The following is a 24,685-nucleotide window of genomic DNA, read 5'->3' as shown; positions in this document are numbered from 1 at the left end:
AACATAATTTTACCAGATGATTTGAATAGTTTCATCAGAAAGATTTCATTCATTAGATTGACTGGGGCCTTTTTCTATGCAGTTTATTTGCATACAATATAATAAATTACAAGCATATATAAAACCTACAGAGCAAAAATAAAAGTTGTTTTAACAGTATTGAAATATAGAAATTGAACAATTAACCGTAAAATCACATCATTATCAATGTATAAATAATTGTACACAATAATATAAAATAATATTTCATTTAATGTGCAACAATTAATTTAGTTGGAATCTAGAAGTGTGTTGATATTAGAGATGCACCAAATTTTCAGCCACCAAAGATTATTGGCCACTAAAAATAGGTTATGCTATGTAATGGACCCTCTAATTTTTGTGATGATTTTTGTGTTGGGGTACTCTTTTAAATCTGGAAGCATTATCTACTTATATTGAAATATTTATTGTTATTGTTGAATATGGAAAATAGTTATTGAGATTGCATTTTTGCCATAGTTTAGGTCACTTCAGCTGGGTAAAAAAGATTTTCTGCCGGGACTGGAAATGGAACCTGCAACCTTTCGATTGCAAGTCCAACTCCTTAACCTAGTGATGGGCAAACTTTTTAGACCCGAGGGCAACGTCAGATGCTTTAAAAAAAAATTAAAAAAAATAAAAAACAACAACATTTATTTAGTGGCAGTATGCATAGAATATGTAATATCGGACAGAAATATGTCACACTAACACAAAACAGATTTATTTATTTATTTATTTATTTATTTATTTATTTATTTATTTATTTATTACGTCAAATTCACAAGTCAAATTAATTTAAACTGCTATTTTTATTTACTTATCAATCATCAGAAAACAATAAAATAATCCCTTATCAAATAATAATAATAATAATAATAATAATAATGTAATAATTTTTTACAGTGGAGAATAGAAAAGATATTGTCTAATAGAAAAAAATCTCATATTAACACATTAAAAATCATTCTTAAAGTTTACTATTCAGTCAAATTTACAATAATCTAATTTGCACTGCTTTTAGTATATACTGATCAATCATAATAAAACTTGATAAAATCACAAATCCTTGAGAAAATTTTAAAGAGAATGTATGCATGGTAAATATATTCTATGACAAAAACACATTTAACCAGCAATTATTAAATTATTTGAGTTAAATTCACAACAATCTCATTTAATTCCATGTATCCGAGAGTGTTTTCTAATTCTACTGGTTGCGCTAACTGTACCACGTGAAATACTGCCATCACAAGGCGTTCACTTGTAATTGCATCATTAGTTTATTAATTCTGAACTAAACCGTTACTCAGAAGCAGCATTTTAAAAACTGCTTCGCGGGCCGAATGAAAGTGTTTAGCGGGCCGCATATGGCCCGCGGACCGTAGTTTGCCCACATCTGCCTTAACCACAACTGCTGCACAAACTGAGTTTACTCTGCATTCACTATTCAGAGTTACATGCATCATATCTCAGGTGGGACTGTCTGTCTGGCCTTCACTCAACATCACTGTCTGTGTATCATCTGAACACAGGCCTGACCTGAGATTTACACATCCCACAGGTAATGACTGGCTGCCCCGACGGCACAAACGCTACAGATAAATCAGCTCTCAGAACAGTGTTTTTCAGACTGAGCATGAACCTAACTCATGTCAATGGCCTCTGGCGCTTTCAGCACTCAGAAGACAAATGAACAAGTACTGAGTCACACTCACTCTCTATTGTTTTCTGCTGCTTAAATACTGTAGAAGTGTGTGAAGTACCACTTACACACTTTAAAACCAGTAACTTTCTGTTCGTCAGAGCAAACACATGAGCAACTTGTAAACCAATGAAACCTTTTGATCATTTAAAAATCCTGTAGAGGGCGCTATCTTGAGGTTTCTGAATCTGAAATGTGTTATTTGGGGTGCGATTTGTTGTACGTTTTAAAAGACGAATCCACTAGTGTGCGCTGTCCACAGGTTTGTGAATCTGAAATATGTTATTTAGGGTGTTTTTAGTTTCACGTTTCAGAGGACAAATCCACTAGAGGGCACTGTCTACAGATTTTTGAATCTGAAATATGTTACTTAGGGTGCTTGTTGCACATTTCAGAAGACTAATCCTCTAGAAGGCACTATCTTGAGGTTTCTGAATCTGAAATGTGGTATTTGGGGTGCAATTTTTTTGTACGTTTAAAAACACACATCCACTAGAGGGCGCTGTCTACATGTTTGAGAATCTAAAATATGTTGTTTATGGTGGGTTTTGTTGTACATTTCAGAAGACAAATCCACTAGAAGGCGCGGACTACAGTATGGTTGGGCGATGTCGACCAATTTGGCATCGTACAATGTCTAATATGAAACATCGCGATGGACGATGGCATCGTCGCCATAGGCGGCAGTGAATTAATTATGAATAATTAATAATAATAATAATAATAATACCTGACCCGCATGGTCTTTGTTTTACTCATAAACAAATCATACAGTAAATGAGTAAAGATAAGTTACACACATAATTACCACCTGTCAATCACTTTTTCCGCGGGACTCGTGAATAGGCAGAGTGATCTGTGTTGTTATAATGGCGTCGGTAAAAAAGGTGCACAACCAAGAGGAACCAGCCAACAGTATCTGAGGTGTTTGCTAAAATTACTAAGTACAATTGTGAAAGTGAAACATTTAAGCAGTCTACTGACCCGCTGACTGCCTGGACCCGCTGTCAGCGCAAGACAGTGTGTGTGCGTCTGTGTATGTGCCTGTGTCTGAATGTGTGTGTGTGGTCACGTGATGTGCGTTTTCAGTGGTAGTGTGGAAGGAGTGCTGTTTAGAAATGATAAACGCCAGTGTGGATGTGGATCGTTTTCGTTCTAAAGGCCCCTACACACCGGGACGCTTTTCGTTTGCGTTTATCATCAGCGTTTTACAAGACGTTTTTCAGTATTCAAACCCAAGCGATTTTCACTGGTGTCATCTAAAGAGTATGCAAAATCACTCTTTTGACGTAAGATGGCGCTGCACAACATTAAGCTTCTGACACCCGCTTATAACACAGAAGAGGAGGATGAGAGGAAGTTTACACGTTTGTTGTTAAAGTTACTGGTGACTCGAACAAGCATGGATGGTTCAAGCAGCAGCTCCAGCTCTGGCGATGAAGAAATGATTAGTGTTCACAAAAGCAATAAGCAGCTCCACGTTCATATCACCTCCGGGCATCTTCTTCAATGTGCGCTCGCATTGACAGTTTTGCACTTGAGCACCTCCAAGTGCTGTTTACTGTAACTTCAGCAGCTCCGTGCACGTGAACAAAAGTGCCGATCTGATTGGTGGAGAAGGTTTTAACACGGCGCGTCAAAACAAAAAAAAAAACGAGTATGAGGCGCTTTTTTTTTTAAATGACGCTTTTGCACCTAGCGTTTTGCGCGTTGATGTGCACAATCACATTGAATCCCTTTATTTAGTCACGAGGCACTAAACTTAAAATGGCATTAAAAAACTAAGACCTATTAGTGAAACAGGGCCTGAGTGTGTATTTTTCACAAGCGGATTTGCAACGAGAGCAGTGCAGAGGATCGCGATGCCGGCTCAGCATCGTGGCGTTTGTCGGCCATCTGCGATGGACAACAGCATTGTCTATCGGCCCAACCCTAGTCTACAGGTTTGTGAATTTGAAATATGTTGTTTAGGGTGCGTTTTGTTGTACATTTCAGAAGACAAATCCACTAGAGGCGCTGAAATCCATTATAAAGGGTGTGTTTTGTTGTACGTTTCAGGTACACATCCAGAGAAGGCGAGGCTTGTCGTACACACCACATAGCGAACCAGTGAACTAAATCCAACCAGTAGTGTTTCAAAAGCAAACTTAAGAGTATAGTGCACTGTGACCACAAACAGTAGTTTTATCTCAATTTTACATCACTTTTATATCTTTTGTGAAACTGTGCTTCACTGAACTCACAAATACAACACCTTAATAGAGTAGAGAGGATAATAAATAAATTATTCATATTTTTATTTAGATAAAAAAGCCTTTCTATATAAAGTATTAAATATGTTTCAGTTGTTCAGTACTTTCTCGATTTGTCATTTCACTGTTATTACAAATAACTAACCTTTTTAAGATTTTTATTGTTTTATTTTTATGTTTGTATTGTTTGGTTTTTACCAAAATCTGGTTCAATTCCATGTTAAAAGCACCTTTAGAAATATTATTTAGAGGAAAAACATGACGTGTTCAATACTTTTTTTTCCCCCGCTGTATGTCCTAATATCTTCATTTGGCTCATGTCCATGTTCTTACTCAAACTGTAATAATGATATTTAGTAATAATAAAGAAAAGAAATTAATGCTGTCTTAAAAATAAGATATACTGGAATGTCTCTTGAATAAAAAAAGCATGAGTTATTTAAATGGAGGCATTCATAATTCATAAAACAGAAGAAAACAAACACATTGCATATTGTCTGAAAGGTGGCTAATTTTGATTAATTCATACAATTTGATTTGTACAAAAACATGAGTTTTAAAAAGAAGCATGTCCTCAAACCTTGCCCCTAAACCGCTACCTCATTAAGGGGGTAAATCATACGAAAATGTGCGACCATTAAATCTAAAAGTTTGGAATTGCCGTGAGATTGTGTTGTACTCTCATACACTTTTACAGTGTGCAGCTCCCATTCGCGACCACAGAGTATACAAATCACATGCTAAACTCATCTGATCCCAAACAGTCACAGGAGCTCTGGTCTGAGGCCTGCTGTCCATGAAGGAGGATTAAAAAAAGCCCTCACATCCTCAAACAGTAATCGCCCAGAGATCCAGCCTGTCCCTCTGCACACTGATCAACTTTACTACACACATCACAAGAACCACAGCTGTGAGGCCCGAGGGCTGTGTGTGTGTGTGTGTGTGTGTGTGTGTGTGTGTGTGTGTGTGTGTGTGTGTGTGTGTGTGTGTGTGTGTGTGTGTGTGTGTGTGTGTGTTTTACTCTATGCCAGAGTGAGTTAACATGATGGTGTCCTTTGCTCTTTAGGAGAGAGAGTGAGAGAGTGAGATAGGGACTGAAATAGACTTATCACTTGTGGCGACTGCCTTAAATACACACATTCAAATGTGTTTCTGGTTTCCCAGCAGGTTTTATGATACCGGATGTAAGTTATATGCTGGATGAATGTGTCCTCATGCAGACCCTGAGAGCCTGATGTTTGACATGAAGACAGTCACACGAGGACACTTTCCCATGCAAGTTAAGAGAAAAGTATCAAACATAAATAAAAATAATGTAATATGAAATAATTCTTAGAATATAACATTTAACAGTTAATTAAAATATAAAATAAAATGTAAAACATAAAATATAAAATAAAATGTCAAATTAAAATGGATTAAAAATAAAGAAAAACTAAATAATGTCAAATTAAATATAAAAAATAAATAAAACATAAAATAATACATGAAATAAAATATAAAATAAATTACAAAAAAACTAAAATATGAAATAGAATATAAAACACAACAAATAAAACATAATATAAAGCATAGCATAAAATAAAATGCAAAATTACAATATAAAATAAAACATGAAATAAAAAATAAATTAAATAAAAAAATGTAAATTACAATATTAAAAATGGTTTGTTTATTCATTTATTCAAAAAAAGGTAACAATAAACAAAAAAAATCACATCATCATACATTTTATTTTATTTTATTCCAAAAAAAATCTATTATATCACAATTTAAATTCATTCATTCATTAATTCATTCATACATTCATTCATTCATTCATTTATTTATTTATTTATTTATTTATTTATTTATTTATTAATTCATTCAATCAATCATTCATTTATTTTCCTTCAGCTTAGTCTCTTTATTATTAATCAGGGGTCACCAGAGCGGAATGAAGTGCCAACTTATCCAGCATATGTTTTACGCAGTGGATGCCCTTCTAGCTGCAACCCAGTACTGGGAAACATCCATACACTCTCAGTCACACACATAGATTACACACAATTTAGCTTACCCAATCACCTATCCGCTTGTTTAGTGTGACGTCACACGAAGCGGCTTCCAGGTCCAAGCGATTCATCAAATGGTAATAATAAACATTTACAAAGCCATGTAGTACTTTCAAAAATCCAGATCATATATATATATATATATATATATATATATATATATATATATATATATATATATATATATATATATATATATATATATATATATATATATATATATATACACACACACACACACACACACACACACACAATAATTCTAAGGTCAGAATTATTAGCCCCCGTCTTTATTTTTTCCCCAATTTCTGTTTAACGAAGAGAAGAATTTTTTGACATATTTCGAAACATAATAGTTTTAATACCTCATCTCCAATAACTAATTTATTTTATCTTTGTCATGATAACAGTAAATAATATTTGACTAGATATTTTTCAAGACACTTCTATTTAGCTTAAGGTGACATTTAAAGGCTTAACTAGGTTAATTAGGTTAACTAGGCAGGTTAGGGTAATTAGGCATATTATTGTATAATGATGGTTTGTTCTGTAGACTTTTGTAAAAAACAATTGCTTAAACGGGCTAATAATTTTGTCCTTAAAATGGCTTTTAAGAAATTGCTTTTATAATAGTCTAATTAAAACAAATAAGACTTTCTCTATATCCGAAAAAAATATCAGTCGGACATACTGTGAAAACTTTCTTGCTCTGTTAAACATCATTTGGGAAATATTTAAAAAAGAAAAAAAAATCAAACGGGGGCTAATAATTCTGACTTCAACTATATATATATATATATATATATATATATATATATATATATATATATATATATATATATATATATATATATATATATATATGTGTGTGTGCCTAATATCAGATGGCCAGAAAGTTTTTTTTTTTTAATTGTTAAAATTTGTGATGCAGCAGCCCAGATACTGTTGTGTACACTATGATTGCATAAAAAATTTTGTGAAAATTTAGACTTTAATGTGTGATAGAACTAAAAAGTGGCCATAAACGAGTATTTTCTCAATTCAAATGAGTAGCATCCTGTACCCAGAAACAGTATTACATATGTCACGTTACGTCTCGACTTAACAAACCGATAGCACATGTCTTTGGACCTGTGGGGGAAACCGGAGCACCCCGAGGAAACCCACGCAACTGACCCAGCTGAGGCTCGAACTAGCGACCTTTTTGCTGTGAGGCGACAGCACTACCCACTGTACCACCATACCACCACAATGTACATTTTTAAATGTAAATCTAAATTTTCTTCTTTTTTCAATAGTGAATGTAAAATGTGTGACTAACGTGGCAAAATAAATTTTGTTTTCAATTTAATTTGAATGAAAAATATTAATTTTATTACATTTGACTGTATCTATTTGTCTATTTTAAAATCATTTTAGATTTTTAGATCTTCTTTGCCATATTTTTGTTTCTAAATTTCCTAATGACATTATTATTATTCATTCTTTCATTTTCTTTTTGGCTTAGTCCCTTTTTTAATCTGGGGTCGCCACAGCAGAATGAACCGCTAACTTATCCAGCATATGTTTTACCACCAGATGCTCTTCCAGCTGCAACCCAACACTGGGTAACATTCATAAACACTCATTCACACACATACACTACGGACAATTTAGCTTACCCAATTTACATATGACGCATGTCTTTGGGCTTGTGGGGGAAACTGGAGCACCCGGAGGAAACTGTGAACATGAGGAGAACATGCAAACTCCACACAAAAAAAACCCAACTGACCCAGCCAAGGCTCGAACCAGTGACCTTCTTGCTGTCATCCTACCCACTGGCCCATCGTGCAGCCCATTATTATTATTATTATTATTAATATTTTATTATTATTATTATTATTATTATGATCATGGTTGTTGTTGTTCAATTCAATTCAATTCAGCTTTATTTGTATAGCGCTTTTACAATGTAGATTGTGTCAAAGCAGCTTCACATAAATGGTCATAGTAACTGTGTGGTTCAGGTTTTAGTGTTTAAGTTCAGTTCAGATCAGTTTAGCTCAGTTCAGTGTGATTTAATCATTACTGAGAGTTCAAACACTGAAGAGCAAATTCATCGATGCGTAGCTCTACCAATCCTGAACCATGCGAGGCAGTGGCGACTGCGGAGAGGGAAAAAAAACTTCACCTGATGGGAGTGAAGAAAAAAAACCTTGAGAGAACCCAAGTTGTTGTTGTTGTTGTTGTTATTTTATAAGGTGTAGATTTCACATAAAGTTGAATAATTCACAAATATTAAAAATCTTTTAGAAGAAACAAAATGAAGCATGAAGACCCAATCCTTAATCTTCACTGAGCCAACAATAAGCAGACAGTACAAAAACACAAAACATGTGCCTACTAATTCACCAAAAGAAATTATGACCTGCCATGTTTTTTCTTACTTCAAGTATTGCTAAGAATAGTAACTCAGAATAGAAACATTAAAGATGAAACAGAAGAAGCTTTTCTTTGGTATGCAGTTGCAGACTTGCTTTCCCATTGCAAAAAAACATGTAGGTTGCCAAAATCAAGCCAGTTTTTCCTTAAAACAAGTAAAATAATCTACCAATGAGCTAAGCAAAATAATATTATGTCAAAAGGAAAAATAAGATAAGTTTGCTTGTTTTAAGGGCTAAACCCTGCTTAATTTTGGTATATTATTTTTTAAAACAAGACAATATGTTTTGCCTGTCTGGAAAATGCTTCTTGATTTAAGAATTTCTATATATTTTGCCAAGAAACAAGATAAAAAAAGGAAGAAAAGCATTTTTTTTGCATTGCCTTCACTGTCTGCATGCCTAGACATGTTCAGAGCACTGGCCACATTCTAAACACTGAATCCCACAGCATTTAACACTGTTCAGAATATTTCTCTAGCAAGTTAAATGTTCATTAATGACACTCTGACCTCTTCTTACAAACGTTTGGGAAATCGCCAGGCTTTTTTCCAAGACAGCATGTTTAAAAGGACAAGCATATTTTCCATTGAAGCACGCAGAGCTATGTGAAAGTTTAGATGGAGAGTGTTTTGCAGCTCAATAACGTCTTTATCTAGTCAGCGGGTACTGTGTATTCCTCAAACAATACAGCTCTGTTTTTATCATGCATCTGTTAGACTTCTGTTGGCATGAAGTTTTGTAAACATCCACTGAACTCAAGGCCTGATGTACTCGTAGTGATGTGCTGTTTTTCTTATTCGCTTATGGGTAAAATGACGTTTAAAATTTCTTTCTGGCATGGAAATTTTGGTCGATACTGGAATATTGGCCAATAAATGCAAATCTTGATTTAGATTTACAAAAAACAAAACAAATACATCGGACAATAGGTTACAATTTAAAGCCCTAACTTGAGAAAAGAAGGGAATGGCAAGAAAAAATCTAGATCTTTTCTTTAAAAATCATTTACAAAATTATATTCGGAGGACCTCCTTTTTTATTTCATTACAAGAATTAAGCATTTTGGGCAGTATGGCTGCTCAGTAGTTAGGACTGTCACCTCACAGCAAGAAGGTCGCTGGTTCGAGGCACGGCTGGGCCAGTTGGCATTTCTGCGTGAAGTTTGCATGTTCTTCTTGTGTTCGCATGGGTTTCCTTAGGGTGCTTCGGTTTCCCCCACTGTGGCGATTCCTGATAAATAATGGACTAAGCCAATAGAAAATGAATTAATTAAGCATTTATCAGTCGGTTCCAGTTTGGTGAGTGACTATATATATATATATATATATATATATATATATATATATATATATATATATATATATATATAACTGTGTGCTCAGCCAAATATAAAAAGGCAACAATACCTAAAGCTCATCATCATACAAATCATACAAATTATTCACTAAAAATGCTATCACAGCATGTAATGTTTTAATGAAATTCTTTAAATGAAAAATGTTTTACTTTTTGAGCTTTTAGTGTTGTAGAAATGTAACGGCGGCCAGCTAGCGTAGTGCTGTGCTTACTTCTCTGACGTCTAAAGGTGCTTTAGCAACAGATGCTAGAGGCCATGTTCATTAGTCTCCTTGTTAGAGCAACCGACTCCTATGCAAAGAATTGCCGGTTCGATCCAAGTTCAGACCAGGTTGGGTGCAGAAGGACCATTGGGTTCCATGCGGAGGCTCGTCCAGGATGGGAGTGAGGTTTAGGGTGGGCGAGTGTAACGGAGGCCAGCTAGTAAAGTGCTGTGCAGGTAAACCTCACTCCTCTGACCTCTAAGGGTGCTATAGCGACAGACACTTGAGGCCATGGTCATTAGTCTCCTTGTTTGAGCAACCGACTCCCATACAAAGAATCGCCGGTTCAATCAAAAATCAGACTGGTTTGGGTGCAGAAGGACCATTAGGTTGCATGCGGGGGCTCATCTGGGATAGGAGTGAGGCTTAAGGCTGATTTATACTTCTGTGTCAAGCGACGCGTACGCTACAGCGCAGCCTACGCGTTGACGCATAGCCCTACGATGTGGCAGTCAGTGTCGCTGATGTGCTCCTCTCAAAAAATGTAACTACACTTCACAACGATGCGTATCGCAAGCTCTGTGATTGGTCGGCTTGGTAGCGCTAACGAGTCTGGGCGGGACAGAGAGCCACGCATGCGGGATGGAGCGATTGTTTACAAGTGTGGAGTCCCGTAAAAGAGCTCCGGATGGAAAGTTTTGTTTCGTGTTTACCTCATGATTAAAGTTGTTGCACGTCCGTCGATTCCTGCCACAAAATGAGCGAGCTTACACATTCAGGAAGCGTTTAGAAAAAATAAAACACCAATGAAGAAATTCGACACAAAGGAACATTAACACCTCACTGCCAACTAGCATTTCGGTAGTGTTAATGCAGATCAACCGAAACAGCGGGCAGAAGTACAAATGCACAGCTACGCGAGTTCCGTGGATTATGCCGGTCACTTGATGCAGAAGGATGAACCAGGCTTTAGGGAGGTTAGTGTAACGAAGGCCAGCTAGTGAAGTGCTATGCCAGTAAACCTCACTCCTCTGACCGCTAAAGGTGCTATAGCGACAAACACTAGAGGCCATGGTCTTTAGTCTCCTTGTTAGAGCAAACGACTCCCATACAAAGAATCGCTGGTTCGATCCCAGCTCAGTGAGGTTGGGTGCAGTAGGACTAGTGGGAATGAATACATTTTTACCATTAGAAGCTGGTTATATTCACACACTGTTGCCAAACAACTGCGTTTAAACCCCTAATAAAAGTACATTTTGCATTTTAGGTCCCCTTGAAGCAAACAAAACCTAAATATAAACACAGTTAACCTGCAGTTATATAGTATATGTTTCTTTCCAAAAGATGTCTATGTGCACATTCTATGAAGTGTATTAAGTGTTTGTGTTATCAAAGGAACTTGAGGAGCCAGAACTGGTTCTTGTATGGCATTGCTTGCTTTAGAAACCTTTATGTTAGTGACTAAGAGCAATCAGATGATATCTGATCTGATCCAAAAGGCACGTAGTCACAGAGATCACTAAATACTTGTATGTGCTCTCATTCCTCTGTGTCTGATCATCACACAGACTCATTTGCTGTTTTCTCGACACATGGCCTTTAGCACAGAAGGTGTCTATTCTGGTCTTGGTCATGTGAGTGTGGGGGTCAGGGGTTTGTGGTCCGGTTTACAGGGCCACTATGAGCTCATTGCTGACCCCCACACTCAGCAGATGGCCCTCTCGGTGCATGCTGGGATAGGGTAGGGCCGACTCACTGTCCTGGAAAGACCCTCACAGTGGAGGTAAATAATACACACACACAATTCTGGTGTCCACCTCCTTGAGTCAGAAGAGGAAGCTACACACACACGCTGAGTGATTGTCACTGCTGTCAGACGGTGGAGTCTATGCTGTGCTTTTGTGGATATGGATTCGCTTTCAGATTGTTAACTTCATGATTTCTGCACAAGTGTGGAGTTTCCTACAGGTAGAGTTTGAAGTGGTTTGGTGTTTTTAGTGTTTATGGGACAACTTGAGTCGTCCAAGCATGTTGGAACAGTTTGAAATGGGCTTCATATACTGTATGGATTGATGGGTTTTGAATTTGTAAGTCACTTTAAATTGAAATATCTGCTAAATGATTAATTGTAAATTATTTTATATGAGAGTAAATGGGTTGTAAATTTAATAATGATAATAATCATTATTTAATTATTTGTGGGGTAAAATTTTAGTAGGCAAAATCTTGACTTTATTTTCACTGGGTATATATTGCAACTGTGTATATATTAAAAGCTTTGTCAGTCCAGATTTGGATGGTTCAGTTGGTTTCAAATTGATCAGTTTTAAAGTAATGACTTTGATTTTACTGAAATGTTGCTTGTGGATTTAATGAAACCCTATCCGCACTTGTAGATTTCTTTCTCAATTTTTATCGTTTACAGGACATGTGTATGGTTAATTATTAATTGTTATAATTAATCAAAACCAAATAAGAACGCATTAGTTTAAAATATGATTTTTTATGAGTTATCTAGGCTGATAGTTATTGTCATCTTGTCATATATTTTAAGCTTCTTGTTTTTTTATTTATTTATTTATTATTATTTTTTTTAAATATAGAAAAATATAGAAATATATTTAAAATACAGAGAGTTCATACCAAAAGGGAAACTCTTTCAGTATTTATTCATCCTATTTAATTTATTATCTAATGATATCGCCAGTGCAAGATAACAGAATACATTTAGAGAATAATGCAAGATAATGGAATATATTTTAAAGTTTTTAGTCCATACAATGGAAGCAAATGTTCTTCAAAACTGTTACAGTTATAAAACTGTATAAAAGTCATTTTAAAGTTCACTCCAAAGTGAAAATTCTCTCATTTACTTTCCCTCTACTCGAATGTTGGAAGCTGGCATCCACTGACGTCCATAGTATTTGTTTATTTTTACTATGGATGTCAATAATTACTGGAATTCTAAATATTTCCTAAATTGTTTTTTTTTTCAGCATAACAAAAACAAATAAATAAAAAAATTAAATCATTGGTTCGAAAGAAGTGAAAAATTAGTAAATGATGACAGAAATTTCCTTTTTTGGTGAACTATCCCTTTAAGTCTATTTGTAGAGTCAGATATGGACAAAAGTACCACATTGCAGTGTAAGTGTGCTATTATGTACTGTATTTATGTGGGTTGTTGTCAAGTGGCCTCTGTGTCATCAACCCCACAATGCACAGTAGCATGACTGTGTGTGTGTCAGTTGCACAAATCAAACTTGAAGACAAAAAGGGAACTTATATTATATTTAAGTTACAGTAGAAGATTTATATGTGTGTGTGTGTGTGTGTGTGTGTATGTATGCACAGTATGTATATAAACAGTTGAAGTCTGAATTATTAGCCCCCCTGAATTATTAGCGCCCCTGTTTATTTTTTTCCCCAATTTCCATTTAACGGAGAGAAGATTTTTTCAACACATTTCTAAACATAATAGTTTTAATAACTCTTTTCTAATAACTGATTTATTTTATCTTTGCCATGATGAAGGTAAATAATATTTGACTAAATATTTTTCAAGACACTTCTATACAGCTTAAAGTGACATTTAAAGGCTAAACTAAGTTAATTAGGTTAACTAGGCTAATAATTCAGACTTCAACGTTATATATTAGGGATGTAACGGTATCAGAATTTTTACAGTACGATAATACCTCGGTATAAATGGCACGGTACGGTATTTATTGAATAATTTACAGGAAAAACAAAACTAATGAAAAGACTCGAAAAAAGTGCCAAAAGTGTTTATTTATCTCAGCACTGAACATATCAATGACATACAAATTAGTCATCTATCTGTAAGTTTTGAAACAAGAACTTCAGTTCCCCTTCGGGGGGAACTCCAGCACTATAAGTGGATTTGATTGTTAAAATCCACGCATTGGGAGGTCTACTACTCGTCTGAAAGAGTATTGAACGGGCCAATTAAGAATGAATTGGCAGCACAAGCCTGCGCAGGTGAGCGGCATAAGCAATCAACTGAGTATATAAGCTCACCTGGCGCCAGCAGACGCTATCCTTTTCGCTTCAGAGACTTTTCTGATCGAGCTTCATGAGGGTTCCTCCTGCTGTCTACAGCCACTTCGAGCGAACGAGTGTCTCCCGGTCCAGAGCGAGTCCACGCAGCGGCAGATGGTCGATCTGGGTTTCTCCCTTGCCTGGCGTCCCTTTGGGTCCGGTCCTCCAGAGCGGTGCGTATTGTTGCAAAGCATCCTAAAAGAGCAACACAGTCGTGCAGCACGTCCTTTTCAGGACGGCGCTCCGACTGTGCGTTTCTGGTTGCGGGGGTTTCCTGGCTCCGGATGATGGGCACGATCACTGCATTACATGTTTGGGGGTCCAGCATGTTAATGTGGTGCTCGGGGGCGGTTCATGTCGTCACTACGATGCCATGACCGTCGCGCAGTTGAGATCGCGGCAAACTCTCGTGAGAGAGCGAGCCACCCCAGTCGCCTCCTGTTCTGCAGCGGGGGCTCGGGCAGATCTGAGGGTTCCAGCGAGAGATAATCTGCCACCTAAGGGCTCGCGGACCTCTCGCTCCTCCAAGCGCTCCATCCAAGCTTCGGGCGCTGGGAGTGATCCGTCTAATCAGATGGTAGCTCTCACGCTCGCTGTCACCGGAGATCAGATGTCCTCCGCGGCATCGGAGGGTGGGCTTTCATTGTCCGAAGATGATCCGGACCCGCTCGCCCCCTTCGGGCAGGTGAGCGCTGTCAAAACGGATACTGAAATGGACGTGTTAGCCGTGCTTTCCCGGGCTGCTTCGGCCGTGGGTTGGAGATGGTTTATCCCCCAGCTCCGCGGCCGGACCGACTAGAGGGGCGTTCCCTTCTTCCCGGCGACGCACAGTAGGCTCACGCGGTCTTAAAGAGCATCTTTTTTCTGCTCGTGCTGCGTGTCCCTCCACCCTCACCACTCTTGGTGGTGGAGCAGCCAGGGGGTATGTGGCGATTCCTCAGGTTGAGTGTGCGATGGCGGTTAATCCGCGCAGCGCCTCTTCTTGGCGGGGTCTGCTTCGTCTCCCATCCAAAGCCTGTGAGTTTTCGGCTCCCTCGGAGCTAGAGCTTACAAAGCTACGGACCAGGCTGCATCCGCCTTGCATGCGATAGCCACCGTCCAGCGCTACCAAGCGCAGGCGCTGGCCGAGCTGCACGAGGGTGGGTCCAACCCAGGCTTATGAGCTTCGCACCGCAGCCGACTAAGCTCTTCGGACTACTAAGTCCGCTGCGTGTGCTCTGGGGAGGACGATGTCCACACTAGTGGTCCAGAAGCCCCACCTCTAACAAAACTTGGTTGATATGCGCGAAGTTGACAAAGTCCGCTTTCTTGACTCGCCCATATCCCAAGCTGGTCGGCGACAGAGTCTGCGAATTCACCCAGGAATTCGAGGCAGTGAGAGAGCAGTCCGATGGGTGATGTCTAATCGGCGGCCCCGTAAGCCCACTCCGCCCGCCGTGCCATCCATACCTGCTCCTCGCCGAAGGCGCCCGCCTACGAGAGCTGCACCGCCCCCGCACTCACCTCTGGCGAAGCGAGCGCGTCGAGCACCTCGGAAGCAGGCCACTCCCCCTGCCCAGAACGCCGCTAAGTCTGGCAAACGGACCGCGAAGCGTCCCTGGGACAGGTCATCTGGAGAGGAGGGAACTTGCTCTTTCCCCGCTGGAGGGCGGGGCGCCATTTCCAACGGCACTTTTTACTGCCATGAAATGAAAGGGCACTTTTCCACTTCTCCGGAGGTGACAGCCCGAAATCTGCCAGTTTGAGCTCAGCTCTCTAGCTCGTAGGTTCGGTGCACTCCGCCAGTGGCTCACGGGCACTGCAGGCCCTGCCAGCCTGGGACGCGCCGCCTCTCAGCTCGCAAGGTCTGCATGCTCCGCCAGCGGCTCACGGGCGCTGGGGGGACGGTCTCCCTTCTCCCAGCCCCCAAGCCCCCCCTCCGGAGTCAGGGTGCGGAGCCAGAGCGAATCGCTCTCCTCCAGCTCTTCTGTGGGACCCTCGCGCTCCCCGGATCAGCACACCCGCTCCGCGCAGGAGTCAGGGTGCGGAGCCAGAGCGAAACGCTCTCCTCCAGCTCTTCTGTGGGACCCTCGCGCTCCCCGAATCAGCACACCCGCTCCTCGCTGCCCCTCCGCGGGTACGTCAACGATTGCTGCGATGACGTCATTAGCGAGGGCTCTGCCTGCCTGGTTAGCGCGGGCCAGACCCTCGCGGTGGCTCATACGCACGATCAGACTCGGCTACAAACTACAGTTCTCCAAACGGCCTCCCAGGTTTACGGGCGTGTATTTCACCAGGGTCAATCCCCTGTCCGCCCCTGTCTTGCGAGAGGAGATTGCTGCCCTCCTGGCGAAGGGTGCAATCGAGCCGGTACCTCCAGCCGAGATGGAGAGCGGGTTTTACAGCCCGTACTTCATCGTACCCAAAAAGAGCGGTGGGTCACGGCCAATCCTAGATCTGCGCGTTTTGAATCGCTGCCTTCACAAGCTGTCGTTCAGAATGCTTACGCAGAGGCGCATCCTCCGATGCGTTCGTCCTCAGGATTGGTTTGCAGCCATAGACCTGAAGGACGCGTATTTTCATGTCTCCATTTTTCCACGCCACCGTCAGTTTCTGCGGTTTGCGTTTGAAGGTCAAGCATGGCAGTACAAGGTCCTCCCCTTCGGGCTCTCTCTGTCTCCGCGGGTCTTCACCAAACTCGCGGAGGGTGCCCTAGCGCCTCTGCGGCTTGCGGGCATCCGCGTACTCAATTATCTCGACGACTGTCTGATTTTAGCCCACTCTCGGGAGCAGTTGACTGCGCACAGAGACGAGGTGCTCCGGCATCTCCGCCTATTGGGGTTGCAGGTCAACTGGGGAAAGAGCAAACTCGCCCCGGTGCAGAGGATCTCTTTTCTCGGGATGGAGCTGGACTCGGTCACCATGGTAGCGCGCCTCTCCGGAGAGCGCGCTCGCCTGCTGCTGAACTATCTGAGGGAGCTCGACAGCAAGTTAGTGGTCCCACTGAAATATTTTCAGAGGCTCCTGGGGCATATGGCTTCCGCTGCGGCCGTCATGCCGCTCGGATTGCTCCATATGAGACCACTTCAGCACTGGCTTCAAGATCGAGTTCCGAGACGCGCATGGCATGCGGGCACACACCGAGTCTCTGTTACTGCGCTGTGTCGCCGCACCCTCAGCCCCTGGAACGACCCCTCGTTCCTGCATGCCGGTGTGCCTCTGGGACAGGCGTCCAGTCATGTTGTTGTTTCGACAGATGCTTCCAGCACAGGCTGGGGAGCCGTGTGTCGCGGGCATGCAGCTGCGGGCCTGTGGGTAGGTGCCCAGCTGCATTAACACATCAATCGCCTAGAGCTGTTGGCAGTGTTCCTTGCTCTCCGCCGTTTTTCTCCGGCGCTGGGGCAGCAACACGTGCTGGTCAGGACGGACAGTACGGCGGCGGCAGCGTATATCAACCGCATGGGGGGTTTGTTATGAGCTGATGTGTTTGTTATGAGCTGATGTTTTTAAGAATGGTGATTTTGTAATTTTGTGGTATTGTTTGTGATTTTTATATGAAATTTTATGTGCTGCCTGCCATCTTGACCAGGTCTCACTGGAAGAAGAGACAGTACTGTCTCAATGTGATCTCCTGGCTAAATAAAGGAAATAATAATAATAATAATAATAATAATAATAATAATGCGCTCTCGCCGCATGTCTCAGCTCACCCGCCGTCTGCTCCTCTGGAGTCACCTGCGGCTGAAGTCACTGCGCGCCATTCACATCCCAGGTATGCTCAACCTTGCAGCCGATGTGCTCTCACGGCAGCAGATTCACTCTGGAGAATGGAGACTCCACCCCGAGTCTGTTCAGCTGATATGGGCGCGATTCGGGGAGGCCCAGATCGATCTGTTTGCTTCCCCCGAGAACGCTCATTGCCAGTTGTTTTATTCCCTGACCGAGGGCTCTCTCGGCACGGATGCACTGGCCCACAGCTGGCCTCGGGGCGTACGCAAGTATGCGTTTCCCCCCAGTGAGCCTGATCGCGCAGTTAATGTGCAAGGTCAGGGAGGACGAGGAGCAGGTTTTGTTAGTTGCGCCCCTCTGGCCCAACCGAACCTGGATATCAGAGCTCTCCCTCCTCGCGACGGCCCTCCCTTGGCAGATCCCTTGAGAGAGGACCTACTTTCTCAGGGACAAGGCACCGTCTGGCACCCTCGTCCCGATCTCTGGAACCTCCACGTGTGGTCCATAGACGCGAGGAAGACTTAGGTAACCTGCCGCCCGCGGTGGTTGATACCATCACTCAGGCTAGAGCCCCCTCCACGAGGCACGCCTACGCCCTGAAGTGGAGTCTATTCACTGAGTGGTGTGTCTCTCGCAGAGAAGACCCCCGATCTTGCCAGATCAGTGTTGTGCTCTTTTTCCTTCAAGAGAAGCTGGACAGCAGGCTGTCGCCCTCCACTCTCAAGGTTTACGTTGCTGCCATCTCCGCTCACCATGACGCGGTGACTGGCGGCACCGTGGGAAAGCATAACCTCATCATCCGGTTCCTCAGAGGCGCTAGGCGAATTAATCCAACTCGCCCCCCTCTCACGCCCTCTTGGGATCTCGCCCTCGTTCTCACGAGCCTGCGATTTGATCCCTTCGAGCCACTTGATACAGTATCTTTAAGATTTCTGTCCCTGAAGACAGCTCTGCTGGTCGCGTTGGCCTCCATTAAGAGGGTCGGGGACCTGAAGGCATTTTCGGTCAGTGACTTGTGCCTGGAATTCGGGCCGGGATTTTCTCACGTTATTCTGAGACCCCGTCCGGGTTATGTGCCCAAAGTTCCTACCACTCCTTTTAGAGATCAGGTAGTAACCCTGCAAGCGCTGCCCCCGGAGGAGGCAGACCCAGCCCTGTCCTTACTTTGTCCAGTTCGCGCTCTGCGCATTTATGTGGACCGTACTCAGAACTTTAGATCTTCTGAGCAGCTCTTTGTCTGTTATGGTGGACGGCAGCAGGGAAGTGCCGTGTCTAAACAACGTTTATCCCACTGGATTGTGGAGGCCATTTCATGTGCTTATTTGAGTAGAGGCCAGCCGCGCCCCCCAGGAGTGCATGCGCACTCCACTCGGAGCGTTGCATCCTCTTGGGCGTGTGCGCGTGGCGCTTCTTTAACAGACATTTTTAGAACTGCGGGCTGGGCGACACCCAACACATTTGCAAGATTTTATAATCTGCGAGTGGAGCCGGTTTCCTCAAGGGTGTTAGGTACCTTTGGTGATTGAGGAAACAACTCGGTAGGTGTTGTACACGCTTGCGGTGCCTTCTTTCCCTAACACGGAGAGATGTGCACCCTCCTGTCTGTCAGTAAAGTTCCCCATTTGGTGAGCCCTGCAGATTCCTCCGAGGCCCCCAGCACTGACTCAGCGGAGGAGTCACTTGCTGGCCCATTACGTAGTAGGTCTGCCCGCTGGTCAGCCCACGTTTTGGGTATAGGTGCCTGCTATGGCCGATCCCCGCTGGTGATCCCCATATGCTTTTTCCGCCACGGTTAAGTTCCCCCCCTGGGCGGACCCGTGCTTTCCCTATCTGCTAACCACCTTTTATGCGCACTCCCCCTTTTCAGGGTTAGTCCATATGTAATTCCATTTGTGTCTGGAGTTCCCCCCGAAGGGGAACGTTCGAGGTTACTAAAGTAACCCTTTGTTCCCCGAGGAGGGGAGCGGAAGCACTATACTCCGTCGCCATAATGACTGTCCCTTAGCTGTTAAAAGTCTCTTCAGCTTAAAAAGGATAGCGTCTGCTGGCGCCAGGTGAGCTTATATACTCAGTTGATTGCTTATGCCGCTCACCTGCGCAGGCTTGCGCTGCCAATTCATTCTTAATTGGCCTGTTCAATACTCTTTCAGACGAGTAGCTTCTGAACCGAACCTCCCAATGCGTGGATTTTACAATCAAATCCACTTATAGTGCTTCCGTTCCCCTCCTCGGGGAACGAAGGGTTACTTTAGTAACCTCGAACGTTTTTCAATTTTAATAACAAAAAACTATAAAACCATATTAAAAAAAATAAAGTTTCAATTTAGTATTGTTGAAAACTCATCACATTCAACATTTAATCACTCACTCATAGAGATGGGTTTTTAGGGAGAATTATCATATAACTATAATCTAGTAAAAGCTGGGATCTCTGGGCATGTCCCCTGCAACAGGAAAAAAAAACTCTCATTTGGGACTGAGGTTTCTGGGACAGAGAGATATGATTTAGGCAAGTTTGACAGCAGTGGGTAACGTTGTGCCTTGTCTTTTCACCACTTGAGAGGACAAGCCATAAGTGAGATAGAGGTCTCTTTGCAGTACAAGTCAATGTCTGCATCAATCTAACAAGTGTGCTGTGTTCTGCAGTCCCCATGACTGTTTTAGTCATATTCCCCGACTTATATTTCACTACAGTCTGGCAGTGCCTGCATACTGTTTTTTTTCTTTGTCTGTCACCTTTTCTCTTTTTTCGTATCTTTTTAGAAAGAAACCGAAATGCTTCCACACATCCGATTTAAAACTTGCTTTAGGTTCGATCATTTTCAGCTAATTTTCTTCCCCGCTACTAGCAGCACACTCCATCTCCGCATTACTGGATCTGTAGTGACAACAGACTGTAAATGATGATGGCCACGCCTAGGCTTATGGGAATTGTAGTTCCTGCTACCTTCCGTTAGCTTCATTTGCCTAAGCAAACTTTTCTCAGAAATATAGTTTTATTGAGTCATGCGCCTACGGTAATATTAAAAAATTACTATTGCGGTATGACGGTATTTACAATATTGTTACATCCCTAATATATATATATATATATATATATATATATATATATATATATATATATATATATATATATATATATATATATATATAATAGTGATGGGCTGTTATCAGCAGGTAACGTGCTGCCTTAACGCGGGAATCGCGCAATAAAAAATATCGCCGGTAATCTATTTTCAGTGTTAGGTTGGGTGCTGGGTCTATTCTAAATGATGACTTTCACCTTGATATTTTAGCGTGGATGTGTACCTGACCGGTGAGCCATCTGACAAAAAGTGCCCTTTTAAATCAAATCAGCAGGATACCCTTATGGATCTTTCAATTACTTCGAAGACTCTACTGGACATCTGTACTTTAGTTATTTGTCTTAATAGACATTAACATAATTAACGCAATTTTGGGTGACTTTAACTGCAGTTTGGTATGTTTCACATTCACTCATGATATAAATATATAGCACTTTTCTGGACACTCAAAGCATTTTACACATTAGGAGGAATCTCTTTATCCACCACCAGTGTGCAGCATCCACCTGGATGACATGAAGGCAGCCATTTCGCACCAGACTGAACACCACACACCAGCTGATAGGTAGAGAGAAGATAGTGTTGATGAGTGATGAAGCCAATTATGATATTGGGATGTTTAGGAGGCCATGATGGACAGAAGCCAGTAGGCAAATTTGGCCAGGATGCCGGGGTGAAACTCCTACTCTTTTTCTAACTTTTTTTTTAACGACCAGAGAGTCAGGATCTCAGTTTAACGTCTCATCTGAAAGACGGCACTCATTAAACAGTATAGAGTCCTCGTCACTATACTGGGGCATTAGGAACCACACAGACTGCAGGTTGGGCGCCCCCTGCTGGCCTCTCTAACACCACTTCCGGCAGAAACCTAGCTTTCCCATGTGGTCTCCCATCCAGGTACTGACCGGGCGCAGCCCTGCTTGGCTTCAGTGGGTGACCATGTGAGAGTTGCAGAGAGCTAGCTGCCGTGAACATTTCATTTATGCCCTCGTGACAAACAAATAAGGAGTAAGGACTGGTGAGAGAGTTATGGAATTCATTAACACACACCAAATGGAAAGAAAAAACTTCCGCATTTTGTGATGTGTGTCTGCGTGTGTGTGTGTGCACGGTCCTTTACTGACAGCCACGTGTGTGGATCTTGTAGGAAAATATGGCAAAAAGTCCTACATGGCGGTAATAGTTTGATTGCAGTGTTTGCTTTAATAATGCCACTATATATGCATACTCTACATATCTTAATTTCATTTCTGTTTCGTTCAGTTATGACTTACTAGTCAAATTAATGTTTATCAAAAATTGCTGTTTCAAGCTTCTGTAGGCCTACAGTTCAGAACATAGATATATACACTAGATGTCGACTGGCCTATTGTTGTCTATTGGACGGAATGCGTCAATAGCGCCGCCATCTTGCTACAGGGTAGCGCTCCTTTGAAATGAATGCGGGACCAAGGTACAGTGGAGGACTGTGGCCATGCAAAGCCAGAGATATACACATATATCTGTGATCGGGAGTTTTCCTGGATGCTAGTATGTAATTTTTTTTTCTAATTACGAAAATTATAAATTTACATAACTTTTCTACATTGAAGGATCAGTGACCGCACGGGCATTCCTGACAAAAAGCTTGTGTTTGTGTGTACAGAAATATACTATTCAATCTCCCTGTTAAATTTAATCTAATCCGTGTCCTGAAACACACCTCCTCTTCTGCTTTCACTTCTCATACTGACGGAGGGAGCGATTCGTTTGTGAATGAATCCCCCGAACGACTCTTTCACTAACCTTAGCCGACAATAATACAAGTTTCTGGCAGCGCAGCATCTCGTTGTCATATTTCTTTTGCATTGTTTGCTGATTTTATTCAACAAAACTAGCATAAGCCGAGTGTTTAGTGCGAGTTGGAGCTGCTTTGCCTTATGGTGAATGCAGTAAGTGACTGTGTTATCATCAATAATCTTACCTGATTAGCACAAAAGTTCAGAACATACAAAAACAGAAAAAAAACATAATATTACCTATGAAATGTTCTGCCTTTGTGCTTTGTTTTCTTTGTTTGCTCGTTACTACACCCGTAGAGAGCGCTAAAGTCCCGCATCTTCACGTAATAACACTGTCTTGACTAGTGCGGTTGAATGACATTTGTTCTGGGAGCACTGTACCAATGTGGCGGCGCTATTGACGCATGCTTAGGGTCCCTATGCGATATCTAGTGTATATATCTATGAGTTCAGAACAGACAGAAACCAAGATGGCTGAGCCTTATGGATGGAAGTATTTTCATTTTTCTGAATGCATGGTGGGCGAGGCAGTGGGTAGCACGTTCGCCTCACAGCAAGAAGGTCGCTGGTTCGAACCTTGGCTCAGTTGGCGTTTCTGTGTGGAGTTTGCATGCCCCTCTGCCGTCGTGTGGGTTTCCTCCGGGTGCTCTAGTTTCCCCCACAGTCCAAAGACATGTGATACAGGTGAATTGGGTTGGCTAAATTGTCCGTAGTATATGAGAGTGTGTGTGAATGTGTGTGTGGATGTTTCCCAGAGATGGGTTGCAGCTGGATAGGGGATCCGCTGCGTAAAAACTTGCTGGATAAGTTGGTGGTTCATTCCGCTGTGGCGACCCCGGATTAATAAAGGGACTAAGCTGACAAGAAAATGAATGAATGCATGGAAGTAAAGGAAAAGAGGGCTGTGGGAAAATGGGCTGTGATTTACTAAAAACACAAAAAGTTAAAAAAAATAGCAAACACATTGATTACAACTTTCATTAATCTATACATATGCCATGTATATCCCTGAGGTCAGGAAGATAACATTATCCTGCAATATATATATATATATTTTTATAAAAGGAAATGAAGGTTACACAGTGTATTGGTAATTGCAGATCTCCTCAATTAATAAAAAGAAGAATAAAAACCTGCAAGTTCTGAAAAAGATCAAGCAAAAAAAAAAAAAAAAAAACGAATGCAAAAGTAACTCAAAGTACCATAACACAGCTAGTAACGCAGCTAGATAATTTTTGGGGGAGTAACTTAATATTGTAATGCATTACTCTCAAAAGTAACTTATACTGATTAAAATAGATATAAAGTATTAATTATGTATAATTGTATTAATTGCTATCAGGATGTGAAGAAACTTTCATCCAGCATAACCAAAAAATGTTTCTGAAATAAATAGTAAAAAACAATAAACCTCCTTTTTACTGTCTAAAGACAATATCTGAAAATCAGGCGCAAATGAAAGACTGCAACAGATGCACTGCAGGTTTTCCCTTTTGGCCTGAACTGAACAGGTGCTTTGTCATGTTTGTAGATGTGAGTCTTGTTCCTGAAACAGTTTCAGACAGTGCTTTAGAGCAATCTCAGAGCTGGACGATATCTGTTTCCGGTGCATTGTGTATATAGTTGGCCATCTGTAGCAGAGGAAGATAGGCATGTTAATCTCCGGCTTGAGATCTTTTGTTGTAACTCTTGGAAGATTAGAAACAAGCAAAGAGCCAGAATCACTAGACTAACCCACTATTCCAAACTCTCATCTGTGGGCCGTGTGCCTGGTCGCCACTAAATGCCAAATCTGGCTTTGTAAACTCACCTGACCTCATATTCAGGGAAAGCACTTTCACTATGATTTCCTGAAATAGACTGTGGGAAAACTTGCACATATGAGCGTCTGAACATAACCAGTGACGAATGCCTTAACATGAGCGATTGATGCTGCAGGTTTATTACATGCATTAAGTGTGTTGAGTTTGAACCACAGAAAGTCACTCTTAGTTGAGTGTTTTCTGGCTCACACCTGCACACTCCTGCACT

General features: G+C 41.6%; 1 protein-coding gene across 4 annotated transcripts in view; it reads left to right on the top strand.

The window, feature by feature from the left end:
- The window catches only part of arhgap46b (Rho GTPase activating protein 46b), a 158,746-nt gene that overhangs the window by 49,312 nt on the left and 84,749 nt on the right, over positions 1 to 24,685 (top strand). For 2 of the 4 annotated variants that reach the window (XM_087306684.2, XM_087306688.2), the window contains exon 1: positions 11,826 to 11,985. The exons of 1 other annotated variant lie outside the window; for it this stretch is intronic. The gene's annotated coding sequence lies outside the window, so the exon portion shown is untranslated. Of the gene's footprint in view, positions 1 to 3,377; positions 3,670 to 11,825; positions 11,986 to 24,685 lie in introns of those variants that run through there. One more of the 4 variants, XM_087306685.1, reaches the window with a different exon arrangement.

The sequence above is a fragment of the Danio rerio genome, chromosome 23 (assembly GCF_052040795.2).
Source record: "Danio rerio strain M-AB ecotype USA chromosome 23, GRCz13ab, whole genome shotgun sequence".
Classification (NCBI taxonomy): Eukaryota; Metazoa; Chordata; class Actinopteri; order Cypriniformes; family Danionidae; genus Danio; species Danio rerio.
This window is presented reverse-complemented; position numbering and strand designations above follow the sequence as displayed.